This window comes from Notamacropus eugenii, chromosome 5 (genome assembly GCF_028372415.1).
Source record: "Notamacropus eugenii isolate mMacEug1 chromosome 5, mMacEug1.pri_v2, whole genome shotgun sequence".
NCBI classification, from domain to species: domain Eukaryota; kingdom Metazoa; phylum Chordata; class Mammalia; order Diprotodontia; family Macropodidae; genus Notamacropus; species Notamacropus eugenii.
Window position 1 is genome coordinate 329991886 of NC_092876.1, and position 16419 is coordinate 330008304.

Consider the following 16419-nt stretch of genomic DNA (forward strand, 5'->3'; position numbering starts at 1 on the left):
AGATCATTTTTCTTTCTTTTCCAGTGTTTATAGAAGTTTGAACTCACTTAGCATATCAGAAAGTGAGATTTTCCTTCTATTGTTACAGTTTTCTCTGATGATTTATTTGCTTATGTTCAAAATCTTTGAATTTTCTTCTTCCCGAGATCTTTGGATATTTCAATCCTTTCTCCTCTTCTTTTCCCCTATTACTAGCTTTCTAACTCTCTCTCCTCTGATGGTGGTTTCTCTGAGGCCTGGATCTCAAAGCTTCTTATATTCCTCCTATTCTGGGCAATTCATGGTCTACCAGTCTAAGTCTTTGTCTCAAGGGGTACAGCGGATACAATGCCATATCTGGAGTCAGGAAGAGACTCACTAGTTGTGTGATGCTGGGCACGTCACTTAACATTGTTTGCCTCAGTTCCTCATCTGTAAAATTAGCTAGAGAAGGAAACAGTAAACCACTCTACAATCTTTGCCAAGAAAGCCCTTAATGAGTCCCAAAGAGTAGACACAAATAAAATGCTTGAATAGCAACAATTTATACCTTGAGTCTGGGTTTCAATTTGATTCCAGATGGAAATCATTCACCCAAAAGTCACCCAAATATTAATTCAATGAAATCACTAAAGTTCATCCAGACTTTTCCATGAAGTGGATTCTTATAAATATTTACCCCAAACCAATTCTCCTGAGTTGTCTTAATCTGGGGTTTGTGGACTTAATAAGTATTTTGTCAACTCTTTCAAGATAATTAGCTCTTTTTGTAATCATATGTATTTTCTGTTATGCACTTAAAAACATTCTGAAATGACTGAAAGACTGCTAAAGGCACCAATGGCACAAAAAGAGTTAAGAACTCCTTGATAAAGCTCCCTCCATTCCCTTTAAAATTAAGGTGGAAGTTCTTTAAAAGTTCTGCACTTCATTATGAGTTTGTACCTTGAACCTTTACTTTGACCCTTTGGTCAACAGTCCATTGGGATGACATGTAGTTCATGTCTATAGAATCCCAAACCCCACTCTCTTCTCAGATATATAAATAATTTTGCACTAAACCAGTGATTTCACTGGTATGGAGAACTTCCTGGTATGGAAACTTCCTCTACCAATGCAAATCTCTATCTGCTTTGCAATTTAAAGTCTTAGAGGATTGTCTGAGACAATGAGATTAAGATTAACCTTCCCAAGGTCATAATTAGTATATGTCAGAAACAAGAACTGAACCCAGATCTTGCTGATTCTAAGAACAACTCTTTATCCATTATGCCAGGCTGTCCTCATCAACAAATATGAGCAACTAAAATCCAATTACATTTTAATGACGCTAGCTTAATCTACAAATGACTTTTAGGAAAAAATTTTAAAAAAACATACAGATCTCATAAAATAAATATTAAAATTTTATAGAAGTACAAATTCATAAAGGACAAATCTAAAAAAAAAAAAGAAAAATCCCAGAAAAAACATTAACTTATTGAAACAAACACGAAACAAACTTAAAACACAATATGCAGTAATAAGAAAAGAGCACCTAGTATCTCAGAATGAGTTCGAGTCACCAGACCTAGAAGAATTCCATTCTGAGGAACTTTAAAAAACCAGTTAGTATGATTGTTGAACAAATTTCAGTAACCTTTGAAAGAACGTGGTGAATGGGAGACAAGCCACCAGACTGCATAAGGGAAAATATTTCAATTAAAAAACAAGTCAAGAGAGTAGAGATTGCAAAGTAAAGGTCTGTGAACTTGAGTATGATTCCTGTCAAACTTCTAGAATATTTTTATTAAAGAGATAATTAACAGATAACAGACTATATTGGCCAGGCATTAATCACAGCACTGTGGGTGACTATGAATATGTCAGCATAATTCTGAATCACAAAGTATAAAAGACTCTCCACACAGAAGGCAGAAGAAGAACATTTATTCAGACATCAGAAAGCAAAATCCCAACACCAGAAAGTTGAATCCATCATAGTAACTAAGACGTCAATACATGTTAGCACTGTAGGGGACAAAGTCATTTCCAAGCCTTTGCCACCTCTGCCCTCTTCTTCACACAAATGAGTAAGTACTCATTAGCCTAGCTGTGCCTGCTTGCCTGTGTCCTTCCCAGCTCCAACTAGCCTTATCAAATTCCTCTCAGTTCTGCTCTATCCTTCCTGTTCCATCTGTTCAGTAAGCTCCTCCCATCACATGTAACTTAGTCTTCCATGGGATTTAAGCAGGTCACATGGGCCTATTAATGAATGGGAAAGATCTTCCCATTTAGATTACCATTACACAAACAAGTATTAAAGGAATAGTGATTACCAAGAACCAGTGTGACTGCATCTAGATCAGCTCATGCTAGACTAACTTTATGTTGTTGTTGTTGTTTTTTTTAGACAGATTTATTCAACTGGTAGATCCAAGGAGATGTTACTGATCAAGTTTAACTGGATTCTAGCAAAACATTTGAAAATTTCTCACTCTTCTTGATGCTAAGTACAAAAGATATAGGTTGAACAGTAATAAAGTTAGACTGATTCAGAACTGGTTGAATAGCCAGAGCCGAAGAGTTTGCACATATATATGCATTAATGTCTCTGTATTAACTTAGAAGGAAGACCTAGTGGAATGTGCCAGGAATCTGATCTTAGCCTTGTCCATGCTGTAAAATATTTTCTTCAGTAACCTAGATAAAGAAAATGGTAGCATGTTCATCAAATTTGTAGATGAAATAAAGTCAATAAAGATATCTTACATGTTGGACAAGGATTTTGCATCCAAAATACTCTTAATAATATAAGCAATAGATAAGGTTTAATAAAACAAGTTTAACAGAGAAAAAATGGAAAGTTAAAAATTTCTGATATGCTAAGTGAGTTAGACTGGATGGACACCAAGGTTTAACTCACCTATTAATCTCTGTGTGCCTCAGTTTCCTCATCTGTGAAGTGAAGGGAAGGATTTGATAGCCCCCAAGACCTTTCCCAGCTATAACTGTGATCTTATCATCTTATAGAATGTGTATATAGAAAAGTACTTTAGACTTTTCTTCATCACTCTGAGGTTAGAAGTGACCTGGGTTTAAATCTGACCTTTTGTTTTGTCTAGCTGTTGCTAAAATGGACAGGTCATTGAGCTATCTGTGCCTTTGTTTCCAGAGCTGCAAAAGGACAATAATAGCTCTGAACCCTTAGGGTTCCTTTGGGAAGCAACTCAGATAATTTAGACATGCTTTATAAGCCATAAATCTTATGTACATGTCAATTATTATTATGTAGTATTTTAATGCCAAGCCACACATTTTCTCTTACAGAATCAGCTACTACCCAAACACAAAATAAGCAGGTATTTCCTTAACTTGATATCTTGACAAAATTAATTTAATAATGCAGAAGTATCTATCCAATACAGATACTTACAATCCTACGGCATTTTCTCTCAAAATTCTTCCTCCCCCACCCATGTCATAGAATCATAAATTATTCATTACAACTGGAAGGGACTTTATATTTCATTTAGTCAAACATCATTCTATAAACACAGAAATTGAGGCCCCTAGAGTTAACTGACATGCCCAAGGTCACACAGCTAGTTAGTGCCAGAGCTTGGAATACAACTCAGGTTTCCCGACTCTCCACCTAGTATTCGTCTCTCCACATCAGGAGCCTTAGACAATATATCACAACTACTTCCCCCACATACATCACAAATGTGTATTATTCATTTTTCTTGTTAAAAATTTTCTTTTTTATCCTTTGTTTATATATTCCCTTCCTTTCTAAGTATATCCATTCTCCCTCTTCTATTTAGATTCATCCCTTGTTACACAGAATGAATTATGAAAGATGAGAAAAAAACTCAGTTCACTAAAACTAATCAACACATTAAACAAGTCTGATGCTATATGCAAGTTTCCATAATTCCCTCACCTCTATAAAGAAAGAAGGGAGCTGGATTTTCTCATATCTTTTTTTCTTTTCCTTCTTTTTCTTTTTTGCAAAGGCAGTCAAATTCAATCACCATAATTATGCAACATTCAGTTTCATTTTATTTTTTTGTCGTTTTCTATCATTGTAGTCCTTGGCCGTATCGTTCTCCTAGTTCTGCCTTCTTTACTTTCTGTTAGTGCATATGTCTTTCCATGTTTCTCTTTATCTTTTATATTAATTACTTCTTAATATCATAATAATACTTCATTCATGTACCTCAATTTGTTTAGCCATTCCTCAATTAATGAACATCTACTTTGTTGCCTATTCATTGTTAGTATTTAAAAAAAAGGCTACCATTAATTGGTGTATGTGGATATCTAATAATTATTAGGGCCATGTGCTGTACCTACGAGCTATCCGATTCTCATTCTGAAGACATCAATCACTCAGGGCAAACTGCCCAGTTCTATCTTTCTCTGAATCAAAGCCCCTTCAGATTTAAATCTTCAAGTTTGAAAACAGCTGACTAAGCTCAAAGTAGCTCAGCATAACATAAAAAGTTTGAAAGTTCCTATGAACAATTATATGATTCCTAGCAAGAGTAACAAAGCAAACATGAAGCAATGGCCACATGGAGTATAGGAGATATTTAGAAGTTAGAATGTTAGAGTTGGAAGAGACCTTAGCAACCATCCAATCTGACAGCCTCATTTTACAAATGAAGAAACTAAGTAGCATCAGTCTCACATCTCCCCTGCTGACTTTTGCATTAAAAGGCTGAGCCCTTCAGAGTGTGATTATTGTTCGAACTGTGATATTCCTGTGAAAAATGAATCCACTTTTTAAAAAGAATGAAAGAGGTACTAAATACACTGAAGTCTTGGCAAAAGTCTCTCTGTAAGCAGGACAATATTCAAGTGCTAGAACTAGTCTGACTGAAGCACTTAATGGACCCAATTCATGCAGCATGTGAATTGTCATATGTAGCAAGGATTGCTACTTCTAGGGATAGATTTGCTACAAGCGATGAATCTTTCAGTCAGATCAGATATGCACCTGATTCTGTTTTCCTCACTCTTCTGAATATATTTTCATCCTGAATTTATTTTCCATTTCTTTCTTGGTTGGTAGCCCCCTTACTAAAACCCAAGTTTGTTACACATAGCCTCTTATGTTGCAAATACTTGATAAACTTAAATATGATGGCTATAAATCCCATTTCATATTCTGCATAAACCCTCTAATTCAGATACCCTCTTCCCTTTAAAGCAGATGATAATTCCAACTGTAGAAGATCTGTGTGGCTGGTTCTATAAAGGGATGAAAATCAGGCCAATAAAGCTAGCTACAAGTCTCTGAACTCAAGTCCAGTCCAGGAGCATAAATTAATCCTGACCTTAGGTGAAATAACATTTCAGCTATAGGACTAAAGGAGAGCTGCCTAGCAATGCAAACATACATTTAAACATTTATTGGCTATTTCAAAAGGTCTAGTTCTTTGCAATTAAAACATATGTTTCTTGGAAGTTTACTCGAGGATGTAAATCCTAAAAATATGGAAAATCATTCTGACCCTTAAGGAAAAAAGCTGTCATGTTCCTATCATGTGCATTATATTATGCCTATGTTCTTGGTGAAAGAACAGCTTTGGCCTATACTTATTGTGGGGGTGACAGAGAGGGAGAGAGTAAAAAGGGGGGGTAAGAGGCCAGAGACTGATGTCCTTTGCTAATTATCATACACAGTGACTGTGCTGCTGCTCAGTTTAACTTAAGGTTACTACTGACAACATCCTCCCACTATCAAGCTGGGAAGTGAGGACAGCCTTAAACTAATTTTCATCAGTATAGCTGAAAACAATAGGTGGACTTCCCTTAATTCAGGCTGTATTTTAAAACTTTGGAATTTACTTTTTTTTCTTCAAATTTTATTTATTTGTTTGTTTTTCATTTTCAACATTCATTTCTATAAGATTTTGAGTTCTAAATTTTCTCCCTCTCCTTCAGCTCCCCTCTCCCCAAGACAGAGTGCAATTTGATGTAGGCTAAATATATTTCCATATTACTTATGTTGTAAAGCAGAATTAGAACCAAAGGGAAAAACCATAAGAAAGACGAAACAGAGATAATAATATGCTTTAATCTGCATTCAGAAGCCGTAGTGCTTTCTCTGGATGTGGATAGCATTTTCTATCATAAGTTTTTTTTAGAACTCTCTTAAATCCTTGTGTTGCTGAGAAGAGCTGAATCAATCAAAGTTGATCTTTGCACAATGTTGTGTTTACTGTGTACGATATTCTCCTGGTTCTGCTCATTTCACTCATCATCAGTTCATGTAAGCCTTTCCAGGTTTTTCTGAAGTCTGCCTGCTCAACATTTCTTATGGAATAATAGTATTCCATTACATTCACATACCACAACTTGTTGAGTCATTTTCCAACTGATGAACATCCTCTCAGTTTCTAATTCTTGGTCACCATGAAAAGAGCTGCTATAAATATTTTTATACATATGGGTCCTTTTCCCATTTGTATGATCTCCTTGGGATACAGCCCTAGAAGTGGTCTTGCTGGGTCAAAGGGGATGCACAGACTTATAGCCTTTTGGGGCATAGTTCCAAAATGTTCTCCACAATGGTTGGATCAGTTTGCAACTCCACCAACAATGCATTAGTGTTCCTATTTTCCCACAATTTCTCAACATTTATTGTTTTCCTGTTTTGTCATGTTAGGCAATCTGATAGATGTGATGTGATACCTCAGAGTCATTTTGATTTGCATTTAGAGCATTTTTTCTTATGATTATAGATAGCTTTAATTCCTTCCTTTGACCATTTATCTATTGGGCAATCATATGTCTTCCTGTAAATTTGACTCAGTTCCCTATATAGTTTAGAAATGAGCCCTTTATCAGAGACAGTGGTTGAAAAAATTGTTTCCCAGCTTTCTGTTTCCCTTTTAATCTTGGTGGCATTGGTTTTGTTTATGCAAAATCTTTTCAATTTAATGTAATCAAAATCATCCATTTTGTATTTCATAATATTCTCTATCTCTTGTTTGGTCATAAATTCTTCCATTCTCCACAAATCTGACAGGTAAACTATTCCTTGCTCTCATAGTTTACATATAGTATCAGTCTTTATTTCTAAATCATGTACCCATTTTGACCCTATCTTGGTATAGGGTGTAAGATGTTGATCTATATCTATTTTTTGCCATACCATTTTTCAGTTTTTCCAGCAGTTTTGGTTAAATAGTTATCCCTTTTAAAAAATGGATATTCATTTCAATGCTATTTAACAAGAATAAAAGCACAAATGTTGTTCCTCCCAAACCTCAGGGGCACACTCTCTCCTATCCTACCTCGGTTTCTTGAAAGAGTGGGCTCACTATGACCTCTGTTTTTATGTAAAATCAGTCTCTCCAAGTTTATGATCAGATGTGGCATAATTGCCAGGTACGTCCTCAGTTTTGCTACCATTGATCTACATCTCAAACGTGGCTTCCCACTTCTTGAGTGATTGATGCTAAGCTGGATATAAAACCTAGACACTGGGAGTCTAAAGTGTTACAGTACTGGGACACTGCTCTCTCCTTATTGAAAATGAAAGAACAAATGTCAAGGCAGACAAAAAATGAAGCTCTATATTTGCAAGGTCATGTAGCCTCAGTGGGGGAGTGGGGGTGGTGAACAGTCCGGAGTCTTTCCCTTTACAGCATTGTCTCTCATCAGATGCATGGAGTTAAGGAATACAACCAGGAGCAGCATAGCCAACAGAAGAGTTTAGTCATGGCCAACTGAGGTCTTTTTGAAGATATCCCCTATTTCTGGCTATTCAGCCACTCACAAAGACTCCTCTTGACCATGTAGTTAACAGATGAGAACCACTTGGAGAATTTCTATACATGCTTCATGCTATCTCTAAGACACTTCTATTACACAATGATGAGTATGCTGGAATGCAGCTGCCTAGTGTATCCACATGGAGAGATGCCACCAGAAGTGCTCTTCACATGGCCAGACTCTCATTATACACTGACCTCTAGGGCTAAGTAGAACAAAATTAGTCCCCATTCAATGTGACAGTCCTTTAAGTACTTGAAAATAACTATCATTCCAGCCTTAAGTCTTCTGTTTTTCAATCTAAATACTCAGAGTTCCTTCCAATGGTCTTTGAATGAAATAATTTCAAGGCTCTTTACTATCTGGATCTTCTTCCTCTGTATGCAGTCTTTCTTGTCAGTGTTCTTCCTAAAGCATGAAACTCAGAACTGAACACACTATTCCAGATGCAATTTGACTAGGACAATGGTAGTATCATCTCCATTGTCTATAGCTCTCTAATAGTTTAACATTGTATTCGTTTTATTGACTGGAAAATCACACTGACAACTGATTGAGTCATCACTCTTCAGTGTCTTCCAAGCTGTTCTTCATTTTATTTACTGTTTAGTAGCTATCAATTACGGTAATGTTAGGCCATGTAGCAATAAAGTTTTGAGTTGAAGTCAGGGTGTGGGGAAAAAACAAACAAACAGGAAATAGCACATTTTATGCCTCATTTCAACACTTCTAGGATGCCGGATTCTATCAGTGTCAGATTCCAGAGTAAGAAGAACATTGATTCTAATATCAGAGAATCTATAATCTTATCTCCAGTACTTATCGCCTACATGATGTTAGCCAAGTCACTCAACATCTTTGGTTTCAGTTTCCTCATGTGTAAAACGTGAAGTTGAACTAAATGGCCCTGAAGTTCCTTCCACCTCCAAATCTATGATGCTATGAGATACTAACCTCTATATGCTTTAATAAATGGCCTTCATTAGTTTTTGGCTGAAAAAAAGGCATCACTTGGTCAATTTTCTGGTAGTGAGCCCCTTAGAACTCAACTAATTTTAGATGACATTTAGTATATCACATAACCTATACTTGAAGTCGTTCTAGGTTACTAGGAACTTTCAGTGCTGTGTTCCACTAACAGAGACATCAAGACCCTACCATCACTTCCACAACACAATGGGGCTTCAGAATATGACTCTAGTCATGGAATTTAAATAAAACAAAGTTAACTATTATATTTCTGAAGTTGTAAAGGAAAGGAATAAATAAGAAATATATGGGAAAATTCTGTATGATCCTAGCAATAACAGACCCACCAATTTCACATAGGTATTTAGACAAACACTGGAAAATGTTATTTAAAAACACTTCTTGGAGATTTATCAGTAGGAGTCAGTACATAATGAATATTGTTAGATTCATTTAATTCTTTGAACACCAAAATGAGAATCCTGATCTTTTGGAAAGGATCAGTCATAGAACAGATCCTTATTATAAAACAGATAGTAAAACATTATATCATCTTTGTTTTTAGACTTTTCCACTTTTAAGCTTCTTAGCGTTGGGTGGTTATTGATATTTCTAAGTCTTTCTACTCATTAACAAGGTGAGGATGATAATGTTTGCACTAGCAATATCATGGAGTTGGATTTTAAAAAATTATCATTTATTTATCTTTAACATTCTTTTCTTTCTAAATTTTGAGTTCCAAATTTTCTTCTTCCCTCTTACCTCCGCCCTCACCCATGGAGAAAACAAGCAAAATGTTATAAATTATACATGGGAAATCAGGCAAAACATAGTTCCATATTAGCCGTATCACTAACAAAAGCAAAAAACAATAAAGAAAAAGAGAGAATTATACTTTAATTTGCACTCAGATTTCATCAGTTCTTCCTCTGTGGATCAATGGCATTGTTTCATCATGAGTCCTTTGAAATTTTCTTGGATCATCGTATTGATCAGAATAGCCAGTTGATCATCATTACAATATTAGGCCAATTCTGTTTTTTAAGATATTGTTTTCTTCAGTGTTTTTTGCACCTCTTTTACCAAGCTGTTAATTCTCTTTTCATAATTTTCTTGCATCACTCTCATTTCTTTTCTTAAGTTTTCCTCTATCATTCATTATTTTCTTTAGTTCTTCCAGGAATTTTTGTTGGACTTGGGTTCAATCAACTTTTTGGGGGGCTCTGCTGATAGCTGTTTTTACACTGTTTTCTTCTTCTAAATTTCTGTGTTGGTCTTCCCTGCTAATAGGTTTTTATGGTCAAGTTTATGGTCAATTTATTTTTGTTGTTGCTTGCTCATTTTTAACCTATTTTTTTACTTTGAACTTCATGCTAAAGTTGGGGTCTGCTCACCTGGGAGTATAGAGGCACTGATCCAAGTTTCAGTTTTGTTTTTGCTTTTGTTTTGGTGCTGCTGTTTTCAGAGCTTATTCTGGGAGTCTACAAGTTTACAATGCTTCCAAGGTGATATGAACCAGGGAGAGGTACATTCATTGCTCTTCTGTTCTATGCTCTGATCTTTACCGAGGAAGGGTCCTTGTTCCCCAGTAGTCACAAACGCTAGCACTCCCCTTTGTCCTGAAATTGTGACCAGGTCCTCTGGTCACCTGTGACTGATCAGAAGCACTACTCTCCCTCTGGAACTGCAATCCAGAATGCTTATAGGCAATAGACTTGCCAGTAAGAGCCCGCTGAACCCAAACCAGCTAAAGGTACTTTGTAATCTCTTTCTGATCAGTAGTTCAGCTTCCTTACTGTCACCGAACTGAGTTCCTGAAATTTCTGCCACTGCTGCCACCTACTGTCACAACCATCTCCAAGGGCCATTGCTGGTGCTTCTGCCATTTTTTAAGTCAACTATCACCCCAGAGTCACAGACTTCTCTTGGCAACCTCCTTAGCTGTCTCAGGCTGGAAAGAATGTCTTCCTCTGACCTTTTATTGTCTCTGCTGCTCCAACATTTGATTTGAGGAGTTATTTTTAAGTTGTTTGGAGGGGAATGTTGGGAGAGTTCAGTTGGGTTGCTTCCTACATTCAGTCATCTTGGCTCTATCCTCCCATGGAGTTGTTTTGGTGATCAAATTAGGTAATGTGTGTAGAATATTACAGAAAGGTAACAATTATATATGTTTGGATATATAGATATGAAGTGGATAGGTAGATAGGAGCATTATGTATTCTTTTTTTAATTATTAATTTATTTATTCATTTTAAGTTTTCAACATTCATTTCCACAAAATTTTGAGTTCTAAATTTTTTCCCCATCTCTCCCCTCCCCCATCCCAAAATGCCAAGCATTGTGATTACTCCTACCACAAATCTGCCTTCCCTTCTAACATCCATCTCTTCCTTTATCCCCGTCGTCTCTTTTTTCCTGTAGGGCAAGATCAATTTCTATACCCTATTACCTGTATTTCTTATTTCTCTGTTATATGTAGGAAGAGTATTCAACATTTGTTCCCAAAACTTTGAGTTCCAACTTCTCTTCCGTCTTCCCTCCCCACCCATCCCCACTGAGAAGGCAAGCAATTCTATATAAGCTACATATATGTAGTGTTGCAAATGATTTCCGTAATAATCATGCTGTGTAACTATATTTCTCTCCATCTTATCCTGCCCTCCCCATTTCTTCTGTTTTCTCTTTTGACCTTGTCCCACCCCAAGAGTGTTAACTTCTAATTGATCCCTCCTCCCTTTTGCCCTCCCTTCAATCATCCCCCCCCCCCACCCTGCTTATCTTCTTCTCCCCTACTTTCCTGCATTGTAAGATAGGTTTTTATACCAAATTGAGTGTGCATGTTATTCCTACCTTGAGCCAAATGTGATGAAAATAAGCTTCACTTTTTCCTTCTCACCTCCCCCCTTTTTCCCTCCATTGAAAAGGCTTTTTCTTGCCTCTTTTATGAGACAGAATTTGCCCGATTCCATTTCTCCTTTTCTCCTCCCAATATATTCCTGTCACCCCTTAATTTTATTTTTTTAGATATCATCCCTTCCTATTCAACTCACCCTGTGCGCTCTCTCTCTCTCTCTCTCTCTCTCTCTCTCTCTCTCTCTCTCTCTCATCCTTATACACACACACACACACACACACACACACACACACACACACGGATATATATATATATGTATATATATATATGCATATATGTATGTGTATATAATCCTTCCAACTACCCAAATACTGAGAAAAGTTTCAAGAGTTACAAATATTATCTTTCCATGTAGAAATAATAAGTCCTTTGTGATTTCTCTTTCCTGTTTACTTTTTCATGCTTCTCTTGATTGTTGTGTTTGAAAGTCAAATTTTCTTTTCAGCTCTGGTCTTTTCATCAAGAATGCTTGAAAGTTCTCTATTTCATTGAAAGATGATTTTTTCCCCTGAAATATAATATTCAGTTTTGCTGGGTAGGTGATTGTTGGTTTTAGTCTTAGTTCCTTTGACTTCTGGAATATCATATTCCACACCCTTCGATCCCTTAATGTAGAAGCTGCTAGATCTTGTGTTATCCTGATTGTATTTCCACAATACTTGAATTGTTTCTTTCTAGCTGCTTGCAATATTTTCTCCTTGACCTGGTAACTCTGGAATTTGGTTACAATATTCCTAGGAGTTTCTTTTTTTGAATCTCTTTCAGGAAGTGATTGGTGGATTCTTTCAATATTTATTTTGCCCTCTGGTTCTAGAATCTCAGGGCAGTTTTCCTTGATAATTTCTAGGTTCTTTTTTTGATCATGGTTTTCAGGTAGTCCCATAATTTTTTAATTGTCTCTCCTGGATCTATTTTCCAGGTCAGTTGTGTTTCCAATGAGATATTTCACATTGTCTTCCATTTTTTCATTCTTTTGGTTTTGTTTTGTAATTTCTTGGTTTCTTATAAAGTCATTAGCTTCCTCCTACTCCATTCTAATTTTGAAAGAACTATTTTCTTCAGTGAGCTTTTGAACCTCCTTTTCCATTTGGCTGATTCTGCTTTTTAAAGCATTCTTCTCCTCATTGACTTTTTGAACCTCTTTTGCCAATTGAATTAGTCTATTTTTAAAGGTGTTATTTTCTTCAGTATTTTTTTGAGTCTCTTTCAGCAAGCTGTTGACTTGGTTTTCATGATTTTCTTACATCTCTCTCATTTCTCTTTCCAATTTTTCCTGAACCTCTCTTACTTGATTTTCAAAATTCTTTTTAAGCCCTTCTATGGCTTGAGAGCATTGAATATTTATTTTGGATGTTTGGGATACAGAAGCCTTGACTTCTATGTCTTTCCCTAGTGGTAAGCATTATTCTTCCTCACCCGACAGGCTGGGAGAAGATACCTGTTCACCAAGAAAGTAACCATCTATAGTCTTATTTTTCCCCCTTTTTTGGGCATTTTCCCAACCAGTTACTTGACTTTTGGGTTCTTTGTCAAGACTAGGGTATACTCTGGGGACCTGTAAGATCTCAGTTCCTCCAAGGTGGCACAATCAAGCCTGTACACTGATCTGGAAGCAACCAGAAACTTTTGTGCCCAGAATCTGTGAGTAATAGAATTTCCTCTCCACAGCAACCTCACCTCCAGTTCTGCCACGCCACCACTCAGGGCTGTGGTTCAGATCAGCTGCTCAGTTCCCCCAGGGGCTTTACGATGAGGCCTCTAACAATGGATGTCAGCTGCTGCTTGTGGAGGGAGCCACTGCCCACTGAGACCTCTGCTGCCCTTGCCTGGGGTCAGAGCTATGGGGGGGAGGGGAAACCCTGCTCCCTTCTGGGCCTGGTAAAAAAGCCCTCTCACTGACCATTGGTACCTGTGGGTTGAGGGATCTGAGAACCGCTGCTGCTGCCACTGGGGATTCTGCCCCTGAGGCCTTCTCCAGTCCTCCTCCTGGTGCTGCAGCAATCAAGGCTGGACTGGGCTCCACTCTGCATCTGATGTAACAGACCTTTCCCACTAGCCTTCCAGGTCACCCTGAGCTGGAAGTCTCCTTCACTCTGTCATTCTGTGGCTTCTGTTGCCCTAGAATTTGTTGAGAGTCATTCTTTACAGGGATTTTATGCACTGTGGGGGAAGATCTAGAGTATGTGTGTCTTTCTACTTGCCATCTTGGCTCTGCCCCCAATATCATATATTCTTAATGAATGAAAGGGTAGGGAGGGCATTTATAATCTTACTTCACTTGGAGAATGATATACATTTATACCAGGTATAGATAAAGATACAGATAAGGACTCAACCTCCCAGATGAGGAAAAATCTTCTAGGCATAACTCTTATGTTAATATGTGCTCCACAGAATTAGACCTCTGAATTAACTGGCATTTTCTATACTTAGTTTTAAGGAGAAACATTAAAATCACAATAAAGAACATTTACACCTATATTATATGCATATGCACATACATGGAGCAACTAGATGGCATAATGGATAGAAGATCATGGGACTCAGAGTCAGGAAGACCAGAGTTCAAATTTAGTCTCAGACGCCAGTTATGTGACCCTGGGCAAGTCACTTAATCCTTTTTGCCTCCATTTCTTCATCTGTAAAAGTGAACTGGAAAAGGAAATGGCAAACTTCTCCAGTATCTTTGCCAAGAAAACCCCAAATGGGGTCATGGAGAGTCAGACATGACTGAAATGACTCAACAATAACAACAACAAAATATATAACATTTGTACAATGTACCTAAGATGAACTTTACATCTTAACATAAGAAGTTCAGGGCAATCTCAAAGATGTTTCTGAGATTTGGGAAAGCAAGACTCATTATTAAACCATAACTGTAATAAGGTATATATTATTCAAAAGAAAGGTCGATAGGAGGGGAGGGGCAGTAACACTGCCTATAAGGAAGGCATAGAGCTAAATGATTATTTGTGACCATGAGAGCACAAACCAAAGAAAATGTGGGTAAGCATAAAAGTATAAAGGACAGGAATGATAGTTTTTTGGGAGTATATTACAGACTGCTCAGCCAGATGGAAGATATAGACAATGCTTTCCTAATATCAATCATAAACCTGGCCCAGAAGCTATATATCATGGTGATGGAAGTTCAGATATCTAGACATTTGCTGAAAGTCTGCTTGCACTAAAATCAGAATATATCATAAATTCTTGACATATTTTATTAGCAATTTCAGCTCCCTAGGTATAGGAAGCAATTAGGGAGACTGCTGTTATGAATCTAATTATGACCAACAGTGAAGGACTCCTGGGTAATGTTGAAATGATAGGAACCTTTGGGCAAAATAATCATATCCTGTTAGTGTATATAAAGCAATAGAAGGGAATTCTAGGCATAGATAGACATGCACCTGAGACTTTAGAAAAGTGACATCATACTTTAGATGATTGAGGAAAAAAATAAGTAAAATCCTACCATTAAGAAAATAAAGGACAACACAGTTCATGAGAGGTAACAGGTTCTAAGGTATAAAATTTTGCTACAGCAACATGAACAGCTTCACTAGAAATAAAAGTAGATGAGACTTGAAGGGATAAAAATTAACAGGTTGGATTCTGAGGTTTCACCTCCCACCTAACATTTTAATAAACACAGAAATAATCAGCATTAGAAGGGGTACGGGAAGGCAGGCTGTTGAAAGAATTGTTAGTTGATACAACCATTCTAGAAAACAATTTGGAATTATGGGAGAAAAGTGACTAAATTCTTCACATCTTTGACCCAACAATTCTACCACTGTGCACACTGACTCAAGGAAGTCAAAGAGAGAAGCAAAAGTTCAATAAGTACCAACATTCGTAACAATTTTTTATGGCAATAAAGACTTGAAAACAAAGTGGTGGTCCATTTTAGGGGGTGGAGGTACGCACTGATCCATTGTAACATGAAAATTAATGGAATATTATTGTGCAGTAAGAAATGCTGAGTGTGACAAATTCTGAGCAACCTGGGAAGGCTGTATTGGAGTCATTCAGAGCAAATGAATAGAATGAAGCGAACAATCTACACAAATACAATAAAGTAAACAAAAAGAAGATTAAAAAGAAACTGAACTCTGAGTAATCATCATAACCACTCATGGTCTTGGAAAACAAATAATGAAACATTCATCTTTCCTTTCCACAAACAGTAGATCTCCTGGAAAGAATGTTGAATACACTGTCCAATTGTAAGTTCCTATCTATTGTATTTTTCTTGTCTGGTTTTCTTTGTTACAAAGGAAGGATCAATTCTGAGGGTTGGGGAAAACGTACATCAAGAAATAACTCATATAAAAATAAAAGCATCAAAAAAATTCCTTTAAAAAAGAGAAAGAAGCCAGAGTTGTTAGAACTCTCTATCCCCCCCAAAAAGGCTTTGAAGACATATACATTTTCAAATGACACATATAAAAAGGTCACATAAATGAAGACAAATATTCCAAACTACACAAACCTATAAAAATGACAAGACTCGGGACTCAGTGCCGAATCTCTGGACTCACAAGAACTGGGTTCAGTCTTAAGAGTTTCTACACAAGCGATTATTTTTGGCTTATATACTTGCCCATACTTACCCTTAGGAGCACTGAAATTTGGCCTGTTTTTCAACAAAAACAGCAACAAACGCTTACTAAGTATTATTATATGTCAAGCATTTTGCTAAATGCAAAAAAGAAAGAAAAGAAACATACTCTATGTTGTTGAGGAGCTAACATTCTATTGGAGGAAACTATGTATAA